The 22,402-nt window shown below is 40.3% G+C and overlaps 1 protein-coding gene across 1 annotated transcript in view; it reads left to right on the top strand.

Annotated features, from left to right (window-relative positions):
- The first annotated feature begins 3,410 nt into the window (after nucleotides 1-3,410).
- FRY (FRY microtubule binding protein) overlaps nucleotides 3,411-22,402 on the top strand; it is a 367,201-nt gene continuing 348,209 nt past the window's right edge. Inside the window, exon 1 of the mRNA XM_061628447.1 lies at nucleotides 3,411-3,471. The gene's annotated coding sequence lies outside the window, so the exon portion shown is untranslated. The remainder of the gene's footprint in view (nucleotides 3,472-22,402) is intronic.

The raw sequence follows: 22,402 nt of genomic DNA, 5'->3' as shown, positions 1-22,402 counted from the left end.
GGGTTGCAGACAGGGAGTCTCCCCAAACCTACCTGGATACTGGGATTTGAACCTGAACCTTCCACATGCAAGGCAGTGATCCATGTCTCTACCACCCAGTAAACAGTTGGGAGCAAACATTGCTCCTGCTGAGTTAGTTTTCTATTTAAAGGGAGTTTATTGCATGGGGTAGCATTCAAAATTAGAATTCCCCATCTGTAGTCTGAAATAGGGATGGCAGAAAAAATTGATTCAGTTTGCATTTAATGCTGAATCTATCAAATAAGCACTTTGCGAAACAATATGAGAACCAAACACAGCCACTCTGAAATTCACACTTATCCAAACTTTGTGATATAGTTCTCCAACTAGCCAATGTTTACAAAAATGCCTTTATTGGCGGAAAGTGTGCATTAAAATTAAATGTATTAGTGAAAATAACATAATATGCATTATATTAGAAGAAATTGTTTGCAAATATGTGTTCATTAGACAAAACTGTAAACAAAAATGGGTTTATTAGGAGAAACTCACAGTAGAATGCTGAAGAATTTTCATTAGGATTTTTTTAAAAAAATGTTCCAGATTGCTTCATAAAAGTGGACAATTGAATTAAGATTGGAAAAATGGGAAATAAAGAGAACCAAAACTGACAGATCATTCCATCCCTAGTCTGAAGAGGTACAGTCCATTCTTCTACTAACATATGAGACAAAACTTGTCTCACCACCAGAAAAAGTCTTTGCCACTTTTGTGCCCATTCACCCCCCGCTCCTTGGTACTAGCATTGCAAATTTAGGTTTTAAATTTGTTGCTCTGTTTTCTGCATTTTATATTGTATTCTTATTTACTGATGGTAAAGCCATGAAAGCCAATGTTTTTTAGTATCAAATGAATTTGCCAGTTTGGTTTCAAGTGGGGAAATGTGAGCACAATTGAGCCAGCAGCATACTTCTCTATTTGCTATTTCCTGCACGTTGTTAGGCAACCTCCCTGCTGATTGCGGTACTGAAGACTCTGTAGCAGATGCAGCTTTATGGCCAGGCGGTGTAGTTTCTCTCTGTGGGAAGAGAGATCCCCACTCTGCAGCCTTTGTAACATTATTATACAGCCACAAGAGTGGCTATATTACTATAGCCAGCATGGATTTTTCACATTCCGCAATGCTAAATTGAAAATACCCCCATGCCATTCTGATGCTTCCCATAAGCTCATTAAAAAAAAAAACCTTACAAAACTTATAGTCCTGAACTCAGAAATGCTTCCTTAACAACCCTCTCAGTTTTCATGGAGATACACAAAACAGTCAGAAAGAATTGAGAGTTCAAAGTAAAACAAGAGGGGGAAAACCCAGACCCCTGTTGGACTTTTTTCCGTCAGTAGTCTCATAATTTGTTGAATGTAATTAAAAATCAGCCATGTTCACAGAGTACCTGTAATCCTATTACTGACCTTGCCCCATACTCTGACCTTCATCTTCTGCAATTCTTCTAAGCTACACAGGAAATGAATTGGACTGTGAAAGACCAACCTAAATTGTGTTTGCATTTTTACAAATGTGTAGGGCAGTACAATATTTCAGAGAGGCAGCAGGAGACCTGGTGCATTCACTAGAGCTGCCCAATTCCCCTGCTTTTTAAAGTTTGACAGAAGTATTTGTTGGCTATAGGTACATTCTTAAACTGCAAGGGTTTTTTTTTTTTTGCCTATTAGTGAATCTGTTCTGCACTATTTAGAATCAACATAACATTACTTCCTAGGTGGGACCATACAACGCTTAAAAACACAATGCACCTGCAAAAACTCTTGTATTAGAGACAATTGTAAGATAAAAGACAAGCCTATGTAATATACCTCAGGAATAACGATAAGTCTCATATCTTCAACTCTCTTAAACAGTTATCTATAGCAAGCCCCTAATGGTGACAACTATAATCAGCAACGACTAAGGAGCAACCTCAATGCAGGGCTTGCAGAATAATATGTTCTGTATTTGCCTGATGCTTATACAGTTCTCAGGGTTAACATCTATTTTCAAAAAATGGTTTTGAAATGGCACTTAGACAAACAAACAAAAACAAACAATCTGACAATCCACCATGGTGTTAAAAAAACCCAGTTCAATAGTAATTTTCCACTTCTCATGCCATACTAAAATTGGAGCTATACCATTCACTATCAGCCTCAGAAATGCAGGTAGTCAGTGTGCATAACAACACTAGTTTGTTATTATTATTATTATTAATTATTAATTATTATTATTATTATTATTACATTTGTATACCACCCCATAGCTGAAGCTCTCTGGGCGGTTTACAACAATTAAAAACATTAAAAACAAATATACAAATTTAAAAACATTTTTTTTAAAAATTAAAAACACATGCTAAAATGCCTGGGAGAAGAGGAAAGTCTTGACTTGGTGCCGAAAAGATAACAGTGTTGGCGCTAGGTGCACCTCGTCGGGCTGATCAGTCCATAATTTGGGGGCCACCACTGAGAAAGCCCTCTCCCTTGTTGCCATACTCCGAGCTTCCCTCTGAGTAGGCACCTGGAAGAGGGCCTTGGATGTTGAGCATAGTGTACGGGTGGGTTCATGTCGGGAGAGGCGTTCCATTAGGTGTTGTGGTCCTAAGCTGTGTAAGGCTTTATAGGTTAAAACCAGCACCCTGAATCGAGCTCAGAAACATATAGGCAGCCAATGTAAGCGAGCCAGAATCAGTTTTATATGTTCAAACCGTCTGGTCCCTTTTACCAATATAGCCGCTGCATTTTGCACATGCTAGGCGACATTGAAATCCACTCTTTGTCAGAAAGCCCAAAGAGATATCTTGGTAACCTACCTCACTGGATTGTGTGTGTGTGTGTGTGTGTGTGTGTGTGTGAGAGAGAGAGAGAGAGAGAGAGAGAGAGAGAGAGAGACTTCTATCTGTTCTCCTTGGAGAAAGGGGAAATGAAAATGCAATAAATAAATTGCTATTCTCTCTCCCCCACCCTAATATACGTTTCGATTGTACTGTAAGCTGTTTGGGGCAGGGGACTGTCTTCTGCTTACATTACTCTACGCATGTACAGTGATGACGCAAAAATAATGACAGGGAATGGTGACGGCGCAGCCTCCTTTGTTCTTTCCTTTCAACTTTGCAGCACGCGCGCGGAGGCTGAGGAGAAAGGTGGGCATGTACGTGAATGCTTTTTTAAAACTAAAAATATAACGCGAAACCAGGACAAGCAACGCCACCTTGCCCTCCTTTTCCCTCTCCATTCGCCTGCCTTCCCGCGCACCCAAATGAAGGGGCAGCAGGACCCAGGTGATAAGCGAGGCGGTGCCAGGCTGTGTGTGGGGCGGGTCCTGTCAGCGCAGCGTCGGGAGGCTGGAAGGGGGACGGGCTCCTCTTGACAGGAGGAGTGAAGAAGACCCACCACTGGCTACCGCCGCCTCCTCACGCCCCCCCCCTCCGCGCCGGTAGCTCCAGCGGCGGTGAGAATCGGGTAAGTCAAGGAGGAAGGGGCTGTGCACGAATTCGCTCCCCGCCACCCTCGCCGCGTCCACACGAGGAGGCGGCTCAAGCCGAGTGCGTCTCTCTTTTTCAAGGGGAGGGAGATGGGCTGGCTGGGAGCCGCGCCTCAAATGGAGAGAGGGTCCTCCGTCCCCTCCCGTTCTCCCCCGCCCCAAAAGGTTCGTCTCCGTTTTGTTGCTATTGGGAATCCTATCCCCACTCCCGCTGCAATTGGGAACCCCGGAGAAAGTTTCCCTGATGCCCCAAACCGAGCTGTGAGCTGTCCCCATTTCACCTCAACCTCTTTCTCCCATTACACTCGAGAGTGTTCTCCTCACCTTCACCACAGTCTTCCTCGTGGAGTTTGAACCCTACCACATCACTCTCCAAAAGCCCAGCATCTCCTCCCTTCCCCGCCCCCATGTATCTTCTAAAGACCACCCTCCGGTGCCACGACTTTCCAAATCCCGCAAACACCGAATGACTTGCCCCACGTGCTCTCCATCCCTCCTGTCCATTGTCTCTCTTCTTTCTCTGCCCCTTGGATGATACCCATTCTTCTGTGAGAGCAGGACTTGCCAGCTTTAGAACAACAAAAGCCGTTTATCCTCCTTCAGTAGAAGACATGACACCCCTTCCTGCCTTTCTTTTTTTCTTTTGAAGGATGCCTTAATAGCTGCCCTCAATCGCTGTCTTCTCTCCTCCAGAATTTGTTTGTTTCTTCAATATCTAAATGAGGATCAGTTGGATGCTAATGGATGGGGGGGGGGGTTGCTGCCCTCTCTGGCTTGAAGCAAAGCCTGAGAAATACTCTGCCTGCCATATACTCTGTGTGCCAGCTAACTTATTTTCGGACACATTTTATATTTATGCACTCTTATAAATAGTTTAATCCATATTTAAGTCCTGAAAGGGAAGTGACTTCATCAGCTATTTCTAATGATATTTTAATGCATATTACTAAATACGGTCATTTTGGAACTTTCTGACTAGACTGATGTAGGCTGTGGTCCTAAGCATATTTGCATGGAAGTAAGTCACTTTAACTTTTAATATGTGTATTTATAGCATTAAAACTATATGGATACATTTATTTTAACACCAGTGTATTTGGGATCAGGGTGGTTCCTTGGCTACATGTGCTAATTTTTCTAAATTACTGTGTTATTTGTTTTTTTTTTTTTTTTTGAAAATATTAGATTTGTAATACATCTGATGTGTTGTATTTAATGCAGTTAAGGATCTGATAGTGCTTGTGTTAATTAAATGCAAGTTTATAGTAAACATTTAAAAGCAAAAATTTGGAGAGGATGATGCCATTTAACATCAATGGATGTCATTTCATAAAAGAGTAATATTACCATCTGATTCAATTAAGAGCTATAGATCAGTACACTGCAAGATCCCTTGAAGACTGTAGGAAAAACATCTGAAGTGTGTTAAATGTATTCATGTGCATACCAGGGTCAAACCAAACTTAGTACTGCAAATTGTATCAGATATACACCTATTCTGATATACCCTTAGGCTAAATACCTGCTTACAATTATTTATTTTATTTATTTTATTTGATTGAACTTTTATGCGCTCCAGTGTCATTAATATTAGGGGATTTTATGTGTATATAACTGTACTACGGTATTTTTGAACTTTGTAAAGAGCAATACTATTAAATTATATTTTGCATTATGAAATTCCTCTCTGTGTTTTGTTTCCAGTATTCATTCCACAAAGCAGCATTCTCTTTGCTGTTTTATTTTTTTTTTTTTTTTTTTTTTACAGATTCTATGGCTATCTAGGAAGCTAATAATAAGCAAAAAGGGTCTTTCTGGCCAATAATTCCAGCCACATAATCATAGAAGAGCATGTGCTGTGGGTATACCCGCACTACATTTATTATGTGTTGGAATTGCTTTTTAAGATGTTTTTAATGTTTTTTTTAAAGATGTTTTTAGAATGTTTTGTTTGTAAAGATGTTATGTTTTAAAGTCTTTTGTTTTTAAGATGTTTTAGGGTGGCTTTTAGTGTTTTTATTTGCTGCCCTGGATTCCCTCTGGGAGGAAGGGGGGATATAAATTTAACAAATAATAAAATCATAATAATATTTAGGAAATTGGATGTTGTTGGAGATACGGACTTCCACTTGCAGGTTAAGATTACCCTTCCTGACATAGTTTAGCATCCCCTTCCCATTCCACCTATGGCATGTGGTTAGTGTGGGACAGTGTCAGCCATTGTAGTAATCCTTATAACAACTTTGTTAAAGTAGGCATATTATTTCTCACATAGTGAACAGAGTGGGTGGGGATGAATGAACTGAGGCTGAGAGAATAGTAGCTTATTTAAGGCAACTTCATAAGTTCGTAACAGAAGTGAGATTTGAATGGAACACTTCCTTGATTTTGTAGCTCAACCTCTTGGCCGCTATACCAGCTTCTCGTCACTTCTTTATTAAGAGTCTTTTCATGATGTTTCTCCATCATCATAGGTAGAAGGCATAAGGTCTTTTCAGTAGATGTCTTTTCCCAAGCTTAGTGAAGACCTTCCTCTTTCAGCAAGCCTTTTAAGTAGAGACCTTATCCCAGTCTGCATCTGTATTGGAATTGTTTTTTAAGATGTTTAAAAATATTTTTAAAGAAGTTGCTTTTAAAGATGTTTTATGAATGTTTTTCATGTTTTATAGCCTTTTTGCCACCCTGGGCTCCTTTTGGGCAGAAGGGCGGGATATAAATTTAATAAATAAAAATAAAATAAATAATAGCAATGCAATATACAAAGACATCACTGATTTGGCCAAACTTTATCAGTGTTGCATAATGAAATAAATGCTGATAGGGTAAAGTAGAAGTCACATGCAAGTGATTCGATGAAGTGGAAGTCACATTAAAGGTCACTGGCTGTGTTCACATGTTACACTACCCCCACCCTGCATGGCTAGGAGGAGAATTTTGCAAGCTTTTTCTTTCACTTTCTCTGAATTTCAGTTTGTTGTGTTGTTTCTACCAGGGATCATGGTTTGTCACAAATTCAGGTTCATTTTAAAAAGCCAGCATCAAAACTCATGATTTGAAGTTGGCTTAATTTAGTGTGATATGCAAACCAATCCACTGTAAATTCTGCAGTTTCACAATTCCAATGAGTCACATGTGTCAGAGGTAAGGTGAAGAGTGAGCAAGACTGTGTATGGTATCGTGCATGCTTGTCCTCAACATGCTGCATTCAATCTAGATTAATTCTTGATCCTGCCATCTACAAGTGTGGGTGTGGTTACTTCATACACATGTGAAAACCTTTCCTTTGATTAGGTTGTCATGCTTTTTACTCCCTGCACATGCCCCAGGTGAATGAAGGAAGCAGTGGTAATCAGTATATCTTGGTATATGCCTATCCACAACGTTATTGGGCAGGTGTGCATACACACACACCTTCCATTGCTTGGACCACCTCCATTCATTTTCAAATGGACACACTGGGGGATAATGCAGAACCAATCTGCATTGAGCTTTCATTTTCAGAATAAAACTAGTTTGTGGGAAAAATGATTTTCAGTTACATAAAATATGCAATAGGTCCAGATTGTGTGTGAACTAGGTAGAAAAAACAAGCAGTGTGCATTGAATGTAGAATATAACGCCGGGTGTATGCAGCCCAAGTACAGGTGGCAATGAGAAACTTTTCTGATGTACTCATTTCTGTTCATAAATTAAATGTACTGTGTGCCCTTAAAATATGTTAACTGATGGTAGGCCAGGCAGTCTTTTACGCACAGATAGTGTCTCTAACATACTTTGTACACATTTCACACTGGAATTGTGATAACTGATACATATAGTAGTAGGGACTTTATAGAAATTATATTGGACACATATTTAGCCCTATTTTGTGGTTCTTGACTACAATACAGTGTGAAAGAATGCTGAGAGACTGACAGAAAGTTGGGAACTGGCTTTCATCTATGTGGATTAATTATGGAAGGACAGAATTTAGATATTCTTCGTTACCAGGTTTTATGTATTTCAGTGGGTGACTCAATATTAAAGTTTGTAAGCTCTGTAATATAAATCTGCAGATCTAGGTATTAATGATTTATTGAGGAATTCTAGGTGAATTCTTAGGAGAAAAATATTCTGTTGGGTGGAAGAGCTGTGCATTTCACAACTTCCACAAGTTTAGCATCACAAACAACATCTTGTTGTTTTTAAAGGTCACAATCCAGCAGTATGTCCCACTGAAATTGGTGGGATCAAAGTACAACTATGTGCTGCATTGCCACCTCTGTTTGTGTCTGTGTGTATATACACAGAAGATATGTAAGCTTCTTAAAGTTCAGATATGAATACATGAGAGAATGGGGCCCCCAAATGGCAAATGCATTCAGTAATTCTTGCTACACTTCATGTCTAGCTGAGTTCCAATACTGAGTGTTTGTACATGACTTTGGGAATTCTGTTAAACAGTTGTGTGAATGGTTTGCTACCACCCTCCCTGCCTGAGATGGCAGAAGTAGTATACTGAAACTAGTGTTAAGAATCAAGCCCTGGGGGACTTATTTACTTATTTATCAAGATACTTGCATACTGCAATTTCACAATTTCATTAAAAATATCAAAGTGGTTTACAACAATACACACAAACACACAAAAAACATGTAAACATTTAAAATCACAGATCAGCCAACTATTACAGAAGATGTTTTCTGAATTGTCTGCATAAGCCTGACAGCATAGAAAGGTTTTCAGCAAATGTTTGAAGACGAAAATAGAAGGTTACTGCTCAAACTCTTGAAAGATCATTCCACAGGACTGGGCCAATGACACTAAAGACTCGGTTTTGCGTCAATGTCAAATGAGCCTCACCATCTCAAAGGATAATCAACGACACTCCTGCACGTGATCTCAGTGATCAATATAAAGGTTCAGGGGGCCCTAAAGGCATCCTGGACCTAAGTTGTTCAGGTTTTTTAAATTAATACAAGGACCTTGAACCTAGCTCAGTGGTAACCTTGTCATGGAACTCAGGATCTAGTTCCAACATGCTGTTGGCTCAACACATGTTGTAGATCATATTTTGGATCCTCATGTAGGGAGGAAGATGGCCTGAATGTGGGAGATTTTCCTATAACTAGTGTGGCGTAGTGGTTTGAGTGTTAGACTACGACCTGGGAGACGAGGGGTCAAATCCCCACACAGCCATGAAGCTCACTGGGTGACCTTGGGCCAGTCACTGCCTCTCAGCCTCAGAGGAAGGCAATGGTAAACCACCTCTGAATACTGCTTACCATGAAAACCCTATTCATAGGGTCGCCATAAGTCGGGATCGACTTGAAGGCAGTCTATTTATTTATTTATTTATTTATTTATTAGATTTTTATACCGCCCGACTAGCATAGCTCTCTGGGCGGTGTACAACAAAGTGCAAAAATATACAAAAATTCCATAGTAAAATACAACAACAATGTAAAAGAATAAGAAAACTAAAAGCAATTACAACACATATTAAAACTAAATTAAGTTAGATTAAAATGCCTTAGAAAGGAGGAAGGTTTTGACTTGGCGCCGGAAAGACAGTAACGTCGGCGCCAAGCGCACCTCATCAGAGAGACTGTTCCAGAGTTCGGGGGCCACCACTGAGAAGGCCCTAGTTCTAGTTATCACCCTCCGAGCTTCTCTATGAGTCGGAACTTGGAGGAGGGCCTTCGATGTAGAACGTATTTTTACCTTATTATGGTCTCACTTCCTCGTGAGATTTAGATTAACGACAACATCTTTCCTCTGCAGGGATCGTCCACCTTCAGAGGCTAATGGGTCTGGATTAATTCCTGAGAGCTCTTGGGAGTTTCCTATAGTCATGGCTGATCTGTTGCTCTGTGGAGATAAATCAGGTGATATACACAATCCCACTAGACAGAGCTCATCTAGCTCCTTGGTTTACCGGGAAGCTGGAAGCAATGAATCAATGACAGACAGGGAAAAGGTGTGTAAACCTGAAAGCAAATCTGTCTGAATTCCTGAGCTCATTTTACCATTCAACAGGAGTTGTTCTAAGTTGTTAGGAGCCTTTATCATCTTGGCCATCACAGTGATATTCAGGATCCCTCAGACACCCATTGTGTGACATAATTGGCTATACATTTTAAGGATAAAATTACTTGTATCTACAGCAAGGTTGATGCCATCTTGTCTACAGTACAGGCTGTGAATGTGTCCAGACCACTGTGCTGGATTAGTTTCAGTTATTGAGGCCCAAGGATGCTGACAGGGTGTTTGGAGCTGTATGGCCTACAACCCATGTACTAGTTTTTCTGGCTTATAATATTGAGCAGGGAAAGGTTGACTCTTTGGATCCAGGATGTTATTAATGCCTCCCTGTGAAGTGGGGTAGTACCGGCATCTGCCCTGAAAGAGGTGGCCATAAGGCTACTCCTAAAGAAACATTGCAATAGTTGGTACAGTAGGGCCCCGCTTTATGGCACTTCATTTTACAGCGATTCGCTAATACACTGGTCTCAGATGCAATTAGACTAAAGCCCCACTCATAGGGCGCTTGTTCCGCTTTTACGGCGGTTTTCGGGCATCGAGCTCCATTCTATTAAATGAGTTCCGCTTTACAGTGGTTTTCGCTTTACAGCGGGGGTCCAGATCCTAACCCGCCATATGAGTGCGGCCCTACTGTACATTAAAATAGTTTTGTGAGGATGCTATAATTTAAAACTGTAAGTTTTTACTTTGCTGTTGTAATTGCTCTTTTAATTGTGTTTTGTACTAATTATGTTACTTGTTTATTACCTTTGGTTGGCTTACTTTATGTGTTGTTATTGTTTTGTTTTAAATTACATTGCAAATTGTCCTGGGATAAATATTATGAAGGGTAGGGCAATATATAAATAAATAAATAAATAGAGACCACTGGCTTTGCTCTTTAAAGCCTTTGAGATTCAAATATCTCAAGTATGATCTCCTCTTACATAAATCGGCCTAGGGATTATAATCATTTTTTTAGAGCTAACTTTTGGAGAACTTTGTATGTGTGAATACTTATTGTTTGTTCACTGGCTCCTCTTATTTTTGTTATGGGGATTTTCATTTTGCTTCTTTTATTTTTCTTTGATCCTTCTTTTGTATTCTTGAAAATAAATGTTGTTGTTGTTGTTATGTGCCTCCAAGTCGACTATGACTTATGGCGACCCTATGAATCAGTGACCTCCAAGAGCATCTGTCATGAACCACCCTGTTCAGATCTTGTACGTTCAGGTCTGTGGCTTCCTTTATGGAATCCATCCATCTCTTGTTTGGCCTTCCCCTTTTTCTACTCCCTTCTGTTTTTCCAAGCGTTATTATCTTTTCTAATGAATCATGTCTTCTCATGATGTGTCCAAAGTATGATAACCTCAGTTTCATCATTTTAGCTTCTAGTGACACTTCTGGTTTAATTTGTTCTAACACCCAATTATTGGTCTTTTTTGCAGTCCATGGTATATGCAAAGCTCTTCTCCAACACCACATTTCAAACAAGTTGATTTTTTCTTATCAGCTTTTTTCACTGTCCAACTTTGACATCCATACATAGAGATCGGAAATACCGTGGTCTGAATGATCCTGACTTTAGTGTTCAGTGATACATCTTTACATTTGAGGACCTTTTCTAGTTCTCTCACAGCTGCCCTCCCCAATCCTAGCCTTCTTCTGATTTCTTGACTATTGTCTCCATTTTGGTTAATGATTGTGCCAAGGTATTGATAATCCTTGACAAGTTCAATGTCCTCATTGTCAACTGTAAAGTTGCATAAATCTTATGTTGTCATTACTTTAGTCTTTTTGACGTTCAGCTGTAGTCCTGCTTTTGTGCTTTCTTCTTTAATTTTCATCAGCATTCGTTTAAAATCATTACTGGTTTCTGCTAGTAGTATGGTATCGTCTGCATATCTTAAATTATTGATATTTCTTCCTCCAATTTTCACAACTTCTTCATCTTGGTCCAATCCTGCTTTCTGTATGATATATTCTGCGTATAGATTAAATAAACAGGGTGATAAAATACACCCTTGTCTCACACCCTTTCCGATTGGGAACCAATCAGTTTCTCCATAATCTATCCTTACAGTAGCCTCTTCTCCAGAGTATAGGTTGCGCATCAGGACAATCAGATGCTGTGGCACCCCCATTTCTTTTAAAGCATTCCATAGTTTTCATGATCTACACAGTCAGAGGCTTTGCTGTAATCTATAAAGCACAGGGTGATTTTCTTCTGAAATTCCTTGGTCTGTTCCATTATCCAACGTATGTTTGCGATATGATCTCTGGTACCTCTTCCCTTTCTAAATCCAGCTTGGACGTCTGACATTTCTCGCTCCATATATGGCAAGAGCCTTTGTTGTAGAATCCTGAGCATTACTTTACTTGCATGGGATATTAAGGCAATAGTTCAATAATTACTGCATTCCCTGGGATCCCCTTTCTTTGGAATTGGGATGTATATGGAACGCTTCCAGTCTGTGGGCCATTGTTTAGTTTTCCATATTTCTTGACAGATTTTTGTCAACATTTGGACAGATTCAGTCTCAGTAGCTTGTAGCAACTCTATTGGTATGCCATCTATTCCTGGTGATTTGTTTCTTCCAAGTATTTTAACAGCAGCTTTCACCTCGCATTCTAAAATTTCTGGTTCGTCATCATATGGTTCCTTCATGAATGAATCTGTCATCTCTTTTATAGAGTTCTGCAGTGTATTGCTTCCAACTTCCTTTTATTTCATCTTGGTCAGTCAGTCTGTTCCCCTGTGGATTATTCAACATCCCTACTCTTGGTTTAAATTTCCCTTTCATTTCTCTAATCTTTTGGAATGGGGCTCTTGTTCTACCCTTTTTGTTGTCCTCTTCTATTTCTATACAGTAACTATTGTAATAGTTGTCTTTGTCCCTACGTACTAGTCGCTGTATTGTTGCATTTAGGGTTCTGACTCTGTTTCTGTCGCCTTTTCCTTTGCTTTCCTTCTCTCTTTAACCATCTGAAGAGTTTCTTCAGTCATCCAATGGGGTCTTTCTCTCTTTTTAGCTAGAGATATTCTCTTTTTGCATTCTTCTCTGATAACGTCTCTGACTTCATTGCATAGTTCTTTTGGTTCTCTGTCAACTAAGTTTAAAGCCTCAAACCTGTTCTTTATTTGATCTTTATATGCTTCTGGGATGTTATTTAAATTGTATTTTGGCATTATGATTGCTTTGTTGTTCTTCTTTAGCTTTACTCTGATTTTCGATACGATCAGTTCATGATCTGTACCGCAATCTGCTCCTGTTCTTGTTTTTGCAGAAAGTATGGAACTTCTCCATCTTCTGCTACCAATTATATAATCAATTTGATTCCTATATCGGCCATTTGGTGATGTTCACGTGTACAGTCGTCTTTTCGGTTGTTCAAAAAATGTGCTTGCAAGAAACAAATTTTTGGCTTCACAGAATTCAATAAGTCTTTCTCCTGCTTCGTTTCTGTCTCCTAGGCCCCATTTCCCCACAGTTCCTAATTCTTCTCTGTTCCCTACTTTTGCATTCCAGTCCCCCATGATTATCAGCACATCTTGTTTTGGTGTGTGATCAATTTCTTCCTGTCCTTCTGCGTAAAATCTCTCCAATTCCTCCTCTTCTGCATTTGCCGTCAGAGCATAGACTTGGATGATGGTTACGTTGATAAGTTTCCCATTTAATCTCATTGATATAACTTGCTCAGACCTTGCGTTGTAGCTCCTAATTGCTCTTGCTACATCACTTCTCACTATTAAAGCAACCCCATTTCTTCTTAATTTCTCATTTCCCGCATAAAATATTTTGTAGTTGTCTGATTGGAAATGTCTCATTCCTGTCCATTTTAGTTCGCTCACGCCAAGTATTGTAATGTTGATGCGTTCCATTTCTTGCTAACTTCTAACTTTCTAACTTCTAACTTTCCCTGGTTCACGCTTCTCACATTCCATGTTCCTATTGTGTGCATCATACAACTCCGGGCTCTCCTTTTGCATCTGTGTGCATCAGCCTCTGGGCTTCCTTTTGGCATTGACTCAGCTGTGTCACTAGTCACAGCGCTACTCGTACTTGTCCTTTGTTCTTCCCCAGTAGCTCTTGTGAGTGCCTTCTGACCTGGGGGGTCTCATCTTCCAGCACTATCTCATATTGCATTTTGGATACTCTGTTCATAGGGTTTTCGCGGTAAGAGATATTCAGAGGTAAGAGATATTCATTGCCTTCCTCTGAGTTTGGATGCATCTTAGTCTGGTGTTTCAGCTTTGACCATTCTGCCTTGAGTGCCCCTGCTAGGAGTCTAGCCTCTTGGTCGAGACTCCTGATGGCTTTGCTCTCAGCTTCTTCAACACACTCAAACCCCCTCACCACGTTAAGGTGTGCATCCGAAGAGGAGGTGAAAATAAATAAAAATAAATTCACTAATAGGCAAAAAACCTTGCGGTTTAAGAATGTACCTATAGCCCACAGATATTTCTACCAAACTTTAAAAAGCAGGGAAATTGGGCAGCTATAGTGAATGCACCAGGGGAGCAAGAGACCTGAACTCCTCTCTGAGATATTGTACTGTCCTACAAAGTTGTCAAAATGCAAACACAATTTGGGTTGGTCTTTCACAGTCCAATCCACTTGCTGTGTAGCTTGGAAGAATTTGGTTACATGTGCCTCTGAGCATATGGTGAGTGGTTTTTCCCATTACAATGTTGCAAGAACACCGGCACTTGGCTGACTTTCTCTTCTCCTAAAGATACAGGATCAGTCTCAGGCCCTGAACCTGGCAACCCTACCTCCCACCCAAATTTAAAACAAAGCTGTCCCTGGCCACATCCACACCAGTCCTCTATTACACTTTGGACAATCATTATTTATTTATCTATTTATGTAGTGTATTGATATACCGCCCCATAGCCAAAGCTCTCTGGGCAGTTTACAATAACTAAAAACAATAAAAAGAAATATACAAATTTAAAAACACATCTTTTAAAAACAATTTAAAAGAATTTATCATGGCTTCTCTCAAATCCATCGCTCAAAGCCAATCATGGCTTCTCTCAAAGAATCCTGGGAAGTGTAGTTAGTGAAGGGTGCTAAGAGTTGCTAGGAGATGCCCTGTTCCTCTCACAGACCTTCAATCAGAGTGGCTGACTGTTAAACCATTCTCTCAGGGGAATAAGAGTCTCCTCTCAGCACCCTTCACAAACTACACTTCCCAGGATTCTTTGAGGGAAGCCATGACTGTCTCAAGTGAAATCAAGTCTGGTGTGGGTGTGGCCCTCTGATTAGCCAAGCCCAGCAGCTGTGAGGCTTTTAGAACACTGACAGCTGGTCCTTACTGAGCATGCCCTGTGTTATAATAGGCTTCCAGCCAAAATTTCTTAAATTAATTAAAAATCAACCAGGCATTTTTTTAACTTTTAAACTGCAGTAGATGGTCAAAGTATGGGGCAAGGTCAGTATTAGGATTACAGGTACTCTGTGAACATGGCTGATTTTTAATGAATTTCAACAGATTATGAGAACTCGCAGAAAAAAGTCCAAAAGGGCTCTGAGTTTTTTTCTCTCTTTTTAGACTTTGAACTCTCAATTCTCTCTGACTGTTTTGTGTATCGCCATGAAAATTGACAGGGCTGTTAAGCAAGCGTTTCTGAGTTCAGAACTATAAGTTTTGTAAGGTTTTGTTTTGAAATGAGCTTATGGGAAGCCTCAGAATGGCATGGGGGGATATTTTCCATTTAACATTGCGGAATGTGAAAAATCCCCGCTTACTATAGTATACAGCCGCTCTCGTGTCTGTATAATAATAATAATCATTTTCTTAGGCTCTTCTCGGATCCTTTATGGCAATCTTCTTGGTTGTTGTAACTTGGTGTCTCTGAAACTCACTTCTGGACACCAACTCTGTTTTCTTTTTGGCACCAAGTGAAAACAGTTTTATTTGCTTCAGCCTTTTAGACCTTGATTTGAATGATCTGCTTTTAAATTGTTTTACTGTTCTGTGATGCTTTTTATTGATTTAACTGTAACACTCTCTTGGAGTCCTTGTGGGCTGAAGAGCAGAATGAAAGTATCTAAATAAATAAAATGTTTAATATTTATCCAGCAGACTGAATAAAATTGTCTAAAGATTGCACACAGTAGTATAAGTGTGGGCTGTCATTGAAAATCTATTGTGCTGGGAGTAGAGGAGAATTTAATGGATAACTTAATCTAAGTTTAGGAACTTAGCCCCGTGGAATTTACAGTCAATAGATGCAATACTTTATAAAATCATATGAACAAAGTTTCACAAATCAAGTTATAGGTATGGGAATACAACTTTTTGTTTACATTTTTGCAAAGCTTTATCCACAGAACTGGTTTGCAGACCATGTTAAACCATTCTTAAACTATGGTTTAGACTCTATTTGGTTTTCATTTGTATATTTTGTGAACATGGGCATGTAGGTTATTTGACCTCCTACAGGGCAGGAGTCTCTTGGAAGGATACCTTGGCAAAGAGAACTCTGTAATGGCAATTTGTCAATGCCCTCTTACTAGTGAATAGGGGGAGGGGGAAATTGTCTATTTTGTGGGAAATCTTGTATTGTTTTGCCTTGTAATGTTCAAGTTTTATTTCTATCACTTTGGAAAATATCAATAAACAAAATAACAAATAAAAAACAAACCATGTTATTGAACAAACCATGCTTTAGGTAACAGATGTTCTGCAGACAATCAAAGTAATGATTGTTTGTTTCATCATACTCTGCCCTCCTTCCTCCACCTATGTTTTGCCTTCAGCTATCTCTCTGGCAGCTTGTGTATGTATTTTTACATCTCTACCATGTGTGTATGGATTCTTTCCTACAATTGAGAATTGAGAATAAGCTGCCCATGCTTATAGTAGTGTGTGTGTGTGTGTGTGTGTGTGTGTGTTGGCAAGCTTTCTTTGGTTGGTCTTTTGCTGTAAAATGTCAGAATTGTGGAATGTAGCTGTTAAAGCAATTGGGGGGCTGGATTTGTGCATGTTTTCCCCCTCTCTGTGTGGTCTGTGAATATGACATGATATATTTGCACTTCTTTTTTCTTTCTGGGTCCTCCCTCCCATGTTTATTTTTGCAACAACAATGTGCAGTATAGTAGACTGAGAGTGAATGAAAAAACAAGAAGATGATACTGAAAAACATGTTCCAATTGATTCATTATATGATGCCATTTGATCTAATGATGAACTTGGATATTGCTCTTTTTCAGAAAGATACGGGTATTGTTGAATACTGTTCTTATTCACAAAGAACTTAGACTGTTTATCTCCCTGTTTGAAATCTGTTTGAAAAGGTTTTTTTAGCTGCTATCTTTTAATATTATTTTAATTTTAAATGTCATGTAATGATGATGCTTGAACTATTTCTTTTCACTATTTGATTTTTTGTAGCTGCTGTCTTTTTAATGTTATTTAATAATTATTTGTTATATGATTGTGGTTTTTGAAATATTTATAACTGTTGTAAAATGCTTTGTGAAGGCAGGAACTCTGAAAGGCAGGTTAAAATCTGTTAAATACATCTTAAATCAAGACTGGGGGTTCAAAATAACTGTACTTATTGGTAATATATGTAAAGCAGTTCTTGGGAAACCAATAGGTTGCTGGGAGGCAGGGGTGGGTGGAAACATGGGGGGCAATCTACATACAGGAGCTCCTGTTGGCACCCCTGTTGGCAACTCTTAAGTGTTTTTGGCTCCCAACTGCTGTCATTGTCATGTTGCCATTTGCCTTTCCATTGTTCATCTGTGAGAGTCAGGGTGTGGAAATCTTGGTGATCGTCAGCAGCTGCTGCCAAACAGCCGCTGTCCCCTTCCATTCACCCTAGAAAGAAGTGTTCATACTCCTTTGCAGCATGTCATTTTAAACTCTTTTCCTCCACTCCTGCATTCTGCAACTGCACTTTTTATTTTTCTTTCCCTAGCTGGAATTGTGAAAGTTACTGTGAGTGTATGCTTTGAGTTTAATAAGCATTCACCTATGTTGTATCCACCCCCTACCTGTCCTTTACCACTCTGCTGCTGGGGGGCAGGGGTTGAAAGTGCTTTTACTATTGCACACTTAGGTAGTTTCATCTGATAGCTGTAATGACTGTCAAGAACAGAACTTCATTTTGAACTTCCCCTTACTTAACACCCATACTTCTGATTCTGTATTTTATTTCTGTAACTTGCTATTGTTATGGATTTGGGGGTTGAGATAGGTTATTTATATGAGTCTCCTTCCAGCCTCTGATTTGGAACCCTGCACCTGGAGGTGGGCTTTGCAGCTGAAAAACCTGCTCCGCTGGTCAGTTGAGTCTCCTTTGTTAATCTAATAGAGTGGCCAGGTCGGCTAATAGGTCTGTCAAGTGTCCATTAACTGGTGAAAGGGCCATGGAGATCCTATTGTTATTGAAACTCTTCAGGAGAGCTTCCCCCTCCTGGGGCCAAAGAGAGGCTTGTGTTTTTAGCTAGTTGAAGGAAAGGCTGGGAACTGGAGACACAAAGCGAGGCCTGCTCTCTGCACGATAGCTCAGGATGCCTGCTATGGAAAAGCAAGATCTATTGGACTGCTAATGCTTTGAACCCTTCCATCTTAAGCTCAGGTTGGAATGTGTGTAAATAAAAACCCATATTTCCTAAAAACCACAGTCACTGCTGACCTTCTTTCCAAGGGAACAAAACTCTGGGTAAGTGCAGGGACCCCTGGAAGTCTCACACCACTCAGAGATTGGGGTGGCACACAACACTATTGAAATATAAACTTCCTGCTGCTGTGAGCTCTACCCACTTGGAGAAACTATACTTGTTTCAAAACAGTACCTCATCACAGCAACCCTTTATTTTTTTATTTTTCTGTATTAAAATGCATACCTTTTCCAGCTGTTCAAGTAAAATCCCAACCTTTTTTCAGCTGCATAGTCCTGCAGTGGAGTGAACATTCACTTGTCTGAACTCCCATCACACCCTAACAGCACAAATATAATGCACTCAGAGGGTCTTTTTGCAAGGACTTTACTTTAAAAACCACACAAATGATGCAGCTTTTAAAAAAAAACTATCAATAGCAGATGACACATCAAACATAAGTAGGGAGGAAATGTGTATGTGCTTTGCAAACAGGTGTGCTGCAAAGTTAGCAGTGGGGTCAGCTTTGAGAAAAGCAACAGCAAGAGGAGCTGAGCACTGAGAGAGGCTTTGTTTTCCAGCGTCTCTTGCCTTAGAGGCTCTGTTGATTGGTGGGCAATTTAGGTAGAGTGACGAAGCAAACAACATTTAAAACTTAGTTAAGGGGGTGCCCATGCTTGCATGTAACACTAAGCCATAGTTAGTCAGTAAAGCCAAGAACAAACCATGACATATTTTTATGAGCAAGCCATAGTTAAGGCACCATAGTTAAGGCACTCTGCCATGATTTATTGAGTTTTATTTAAAGAATGGTTTAATGTGATATGTGAATTACCAGGTCTAGTAATAGTTCTGGTCACATAAATATGTTTGCTCTCGGTTTGTAACCATTTTAATTAGGTCTGCATAGAATCAGAAGGTTGTGTTTTCCAGACAACATTATCCTTTGTTCCTGAATATATATTGAAAAGACTGTTGCAATGTTTTCCCTTTGGATGTAACATGACCTTCTTGCTTCACCATCTGGGTCATTAACACTACTTAGTTGCTACAAAGAGGCACTGGGAGCCATGGCCCCTAGGCATAGATGTGTGAGGGCTTCCTGTGGCTGCTTAGTGTGATAGAAATGAACCCTGCAGATAGTCATTGTCACACTCTCTATTACTAATTCACATATTTCAGAGCTGAGCTGGTTTAAGGTGTGAGCCCTGTTCATAATCATAGTAAATTGTTTGATCCAAGATGTGAACATGTCATTTTCCCTATCTGGGAGAATATCTCTGTACTAGATGCTCTGTGTCTGGAGATAGCTTTGTCCCATGTTCTCATCTTTCTCCTTTGATAAAAAATTGAGTCCTATATGTCTTACGGTTTTTGATAGTCAATTGCTGATGGATGCACCATGTTTGTGGCAGCCTCTGTCAGCCTGGAAGAAAAGTCTGTTTCTGATCTGTTCAAGATAATTTGGGTAGCTAAGATTCAGTAATAGTGTTTATCATCTTTGTATTTGGAGTAGTATCTTCCTAGCATGCTGTGGTATGTTTCTTATGATGTGCCTAAAGTTATTTTTCAAAATAATGTCTCTCTTGTTTAAACATTCTTTTAGTTTTTGCCTCTAAATTGTTCAGATCTCTTCTTGCCCACAATGCTATATATGCCTTATTATGGAAGCATGCATAACTTTTTAGATACCCAAGAACCCCTGCTAGCCTAGGTGTAAAGAAAGACATATTTCATTCTAGTTGAGTGAAATCTAGTTAGTTAAGGGTTTACCCACATGCACATTTAAAAAATAGCCCTGTATTCTTGAAAAGCCATAACCAATGACACTGAAATACTGAAATTTGTCTAGTGATTATGTGGCAATACAGTGCCGCATCAAGTAATGCAACAGTTGAACCTAATATTAGTTTGCAGAGTTCACTTATTTAAGATAAGGAAGTGAAATGTGATGTTGTCATGGTGACCTGCCTATAAGAGAGCACAAGAACCAAGCTTCTGAATAATTGAGAGACTCCCAAGATTAGGAATGATTTACATACTGTTCTCTTTTAATGTTCATGTATATTTCAAACATTTAAAAATCATCAGCCACCACACAAGCAAATCTTGTAACTAATTGACCAAAGCTACCTTTATTGGTCAGCCTATGATGTATTTTTAAATGTAGATATAAAAATAATCTAACACAGTGACCAACCTCCGTGATCTGCTCTAGCATCGAGTCACGGGACATACTCTCCATGACCTGATGGTAGTGCAGATCACAGAGCAGGAGCTACACCCGCCCAGCCCCAGCAGTAGGGGCCCCTCTCAGTGGCAGGGGCCCTCGGCCAATGCCCTGCCTCACCATCTGCTGGCACGGGGTCTAACAGTGCTACTTAGTGATTAAACTATATAACACTAGCCACACACCAGCCTCTGTTTCCTTCCTTGTCCTGAACAGCTGATCAGAATATCTGGCTGCATGCACACTTACCTGTTTGTAGTTTTGTTCATGCTTGTCCTCAACATGCTGCTTTCAGTCTATATGGATTGTGATCCTACTGTCCAGATGGGTGAGTGTGGTTACTTGATATATGTTTGAAAACCCTCCCCTTCCAATCTTGGTAGACGCCCATCCACAGCATCATTGAGCAGGTGTGGATACACAACTCATTGCTCGGACTGCCTACATCTGTTTACAAATGGACAGGTAATGCAGAGTCAGTTTTCAATGAGCTTTTACAGTTGAAATTAAATCAGTTTGTCAAGAAGTGCTTTTCAGGGGCAAAAAATATGCAATATGACTAGACTGTGTGGACTCAGGATGGGTGAGGATTTTCGCTGAAGTCAGAATTGAAACTGGACTTCCCACAGTTCGCATGTCGTGCATTCTCTATGGACCAATACAGAATACTATGGACCATTTGTGGCTTTTTCTGACATGGAGGGAGAGGGATGCTGTTTTGGCAAAGGAAAAAATGAGAACATAGCCTGATTTTGAGTCACAGCTCTTGGAACTTGTCTTGAGCCAAAGGGGGCAGGAAATGAGAAAGAGCTGTGCATTGCTCTTGCAAAGGCTGAATCCTCAGACATTTTTCTCTCCTCCCCCTTATCTCTCTATCTCCCTCTTTCCATCATGTGTGTGTGTGCATGTATAAAGGCTCAATCAAACTGTGATCATGGCCCTAGCTGCAGACTGAGATGTATTGCTGCAGGGGTGAGACTGTGCTGGTGGGACCATCAAGGGGCAAGCTTTTTCACCTGCCTTGCCCCACCCCTCTGCCTGGCCCTTATCGGGAGGAGCTGCAGACTGAGATGTATTGCTGCAGGGGTGAGACCGTGCTGGTGGGACTGTTAAGGTAAGAATTGGAGTCTCAGGCCCAAGTTCGGTTCATCAGATAACTTTATTGCTAGCAAGGGCACAGCGGGATTTGTCCACCAAAACTGCGCGCCCAAACAACCAGGGCGTGGTACTTTTATATGATCAACAACAGTAGAAGAGATACATTGGCGCGTGCGCACTAACATAACTGCGTAGCCAGTAATTTTCCACTCCACACTCCCTCTCCTGCATACCCCAGTCACTGGCCTATGTGCAATACTTCCCTTCACCAATGGCGTCCCGTTACCCTCACAGGACCATCAAGGGGCAAGCTTTTTCACCTGCCTTGCCCCACCCCTCTGCCTGGCCCTTATCAGGAGGGGCTGCAGACTGAGATGTATTGCTGCTTTGCCCCCTGCTCTTAGTGACATTTTTCTGGGGATTGTCCTTTACCAAGATGATGACTGCTTTTTGTTTTTAGTTGTTGTTGCTTTTTAGAAATGTTATAATTTTGTTGATTTGAATTCTTGTCGATTGTGTTGCTTTGATTTGTATTTATGTTTTTCAGTTTGTGTGTGAGCCGCCTTGGGGGCCTATTTGCTGAAAGGCAGCCTAGAAATAAATGCTAACATAACATAACAAGGCAGCTCCTTCCAGCACAGCAGTTGAGCGCTCTCTCTCTCTCTCTCTCTCTCTCTCTCTCTCTCTCTCCTCTCTCTCCCTCTCTCTCTCTCTCTCTCTCTCTCTCACACACACACACACACACACACACACACACACACACACGGAGGGAAGGAGACAAAGAGAGAAAAGAGGAGTGGGGTTGGAGCTTCATTGTGCTGGGCTGAGTGAGTAGGCAAAGGAAGGATGCATGGATCAGATCAGGCGGTGGAGAAATTGACTAGCCAGGTCTCTGCTTTGCTAATGTGAAACTGACCATAAAGGCCAAGGCAGGGGATCTCTTGTTTTCCATGGCAG

This window comes from Rhineura floridana, chromosome 5, assembly GCF_030035675.1.
Source record: "Rhineura floridana isolate rRhiFlo1 chromosome 5, rRhiFlo1.hap2, whole genome shotgun sequence".
In the NCBI taxonomy this organism is placed as follows: Eukaryota; Metazoa; Chordata; class Lepidosauria; order Squamata; family Rhineuridae; genus Rhineura; species Rhineura floridana.
The sequence above is the reverse complement of the archived record's forward strand: the minus strand, read 5'-3'. Positions and strand labels throughout refer to the sequence as shown.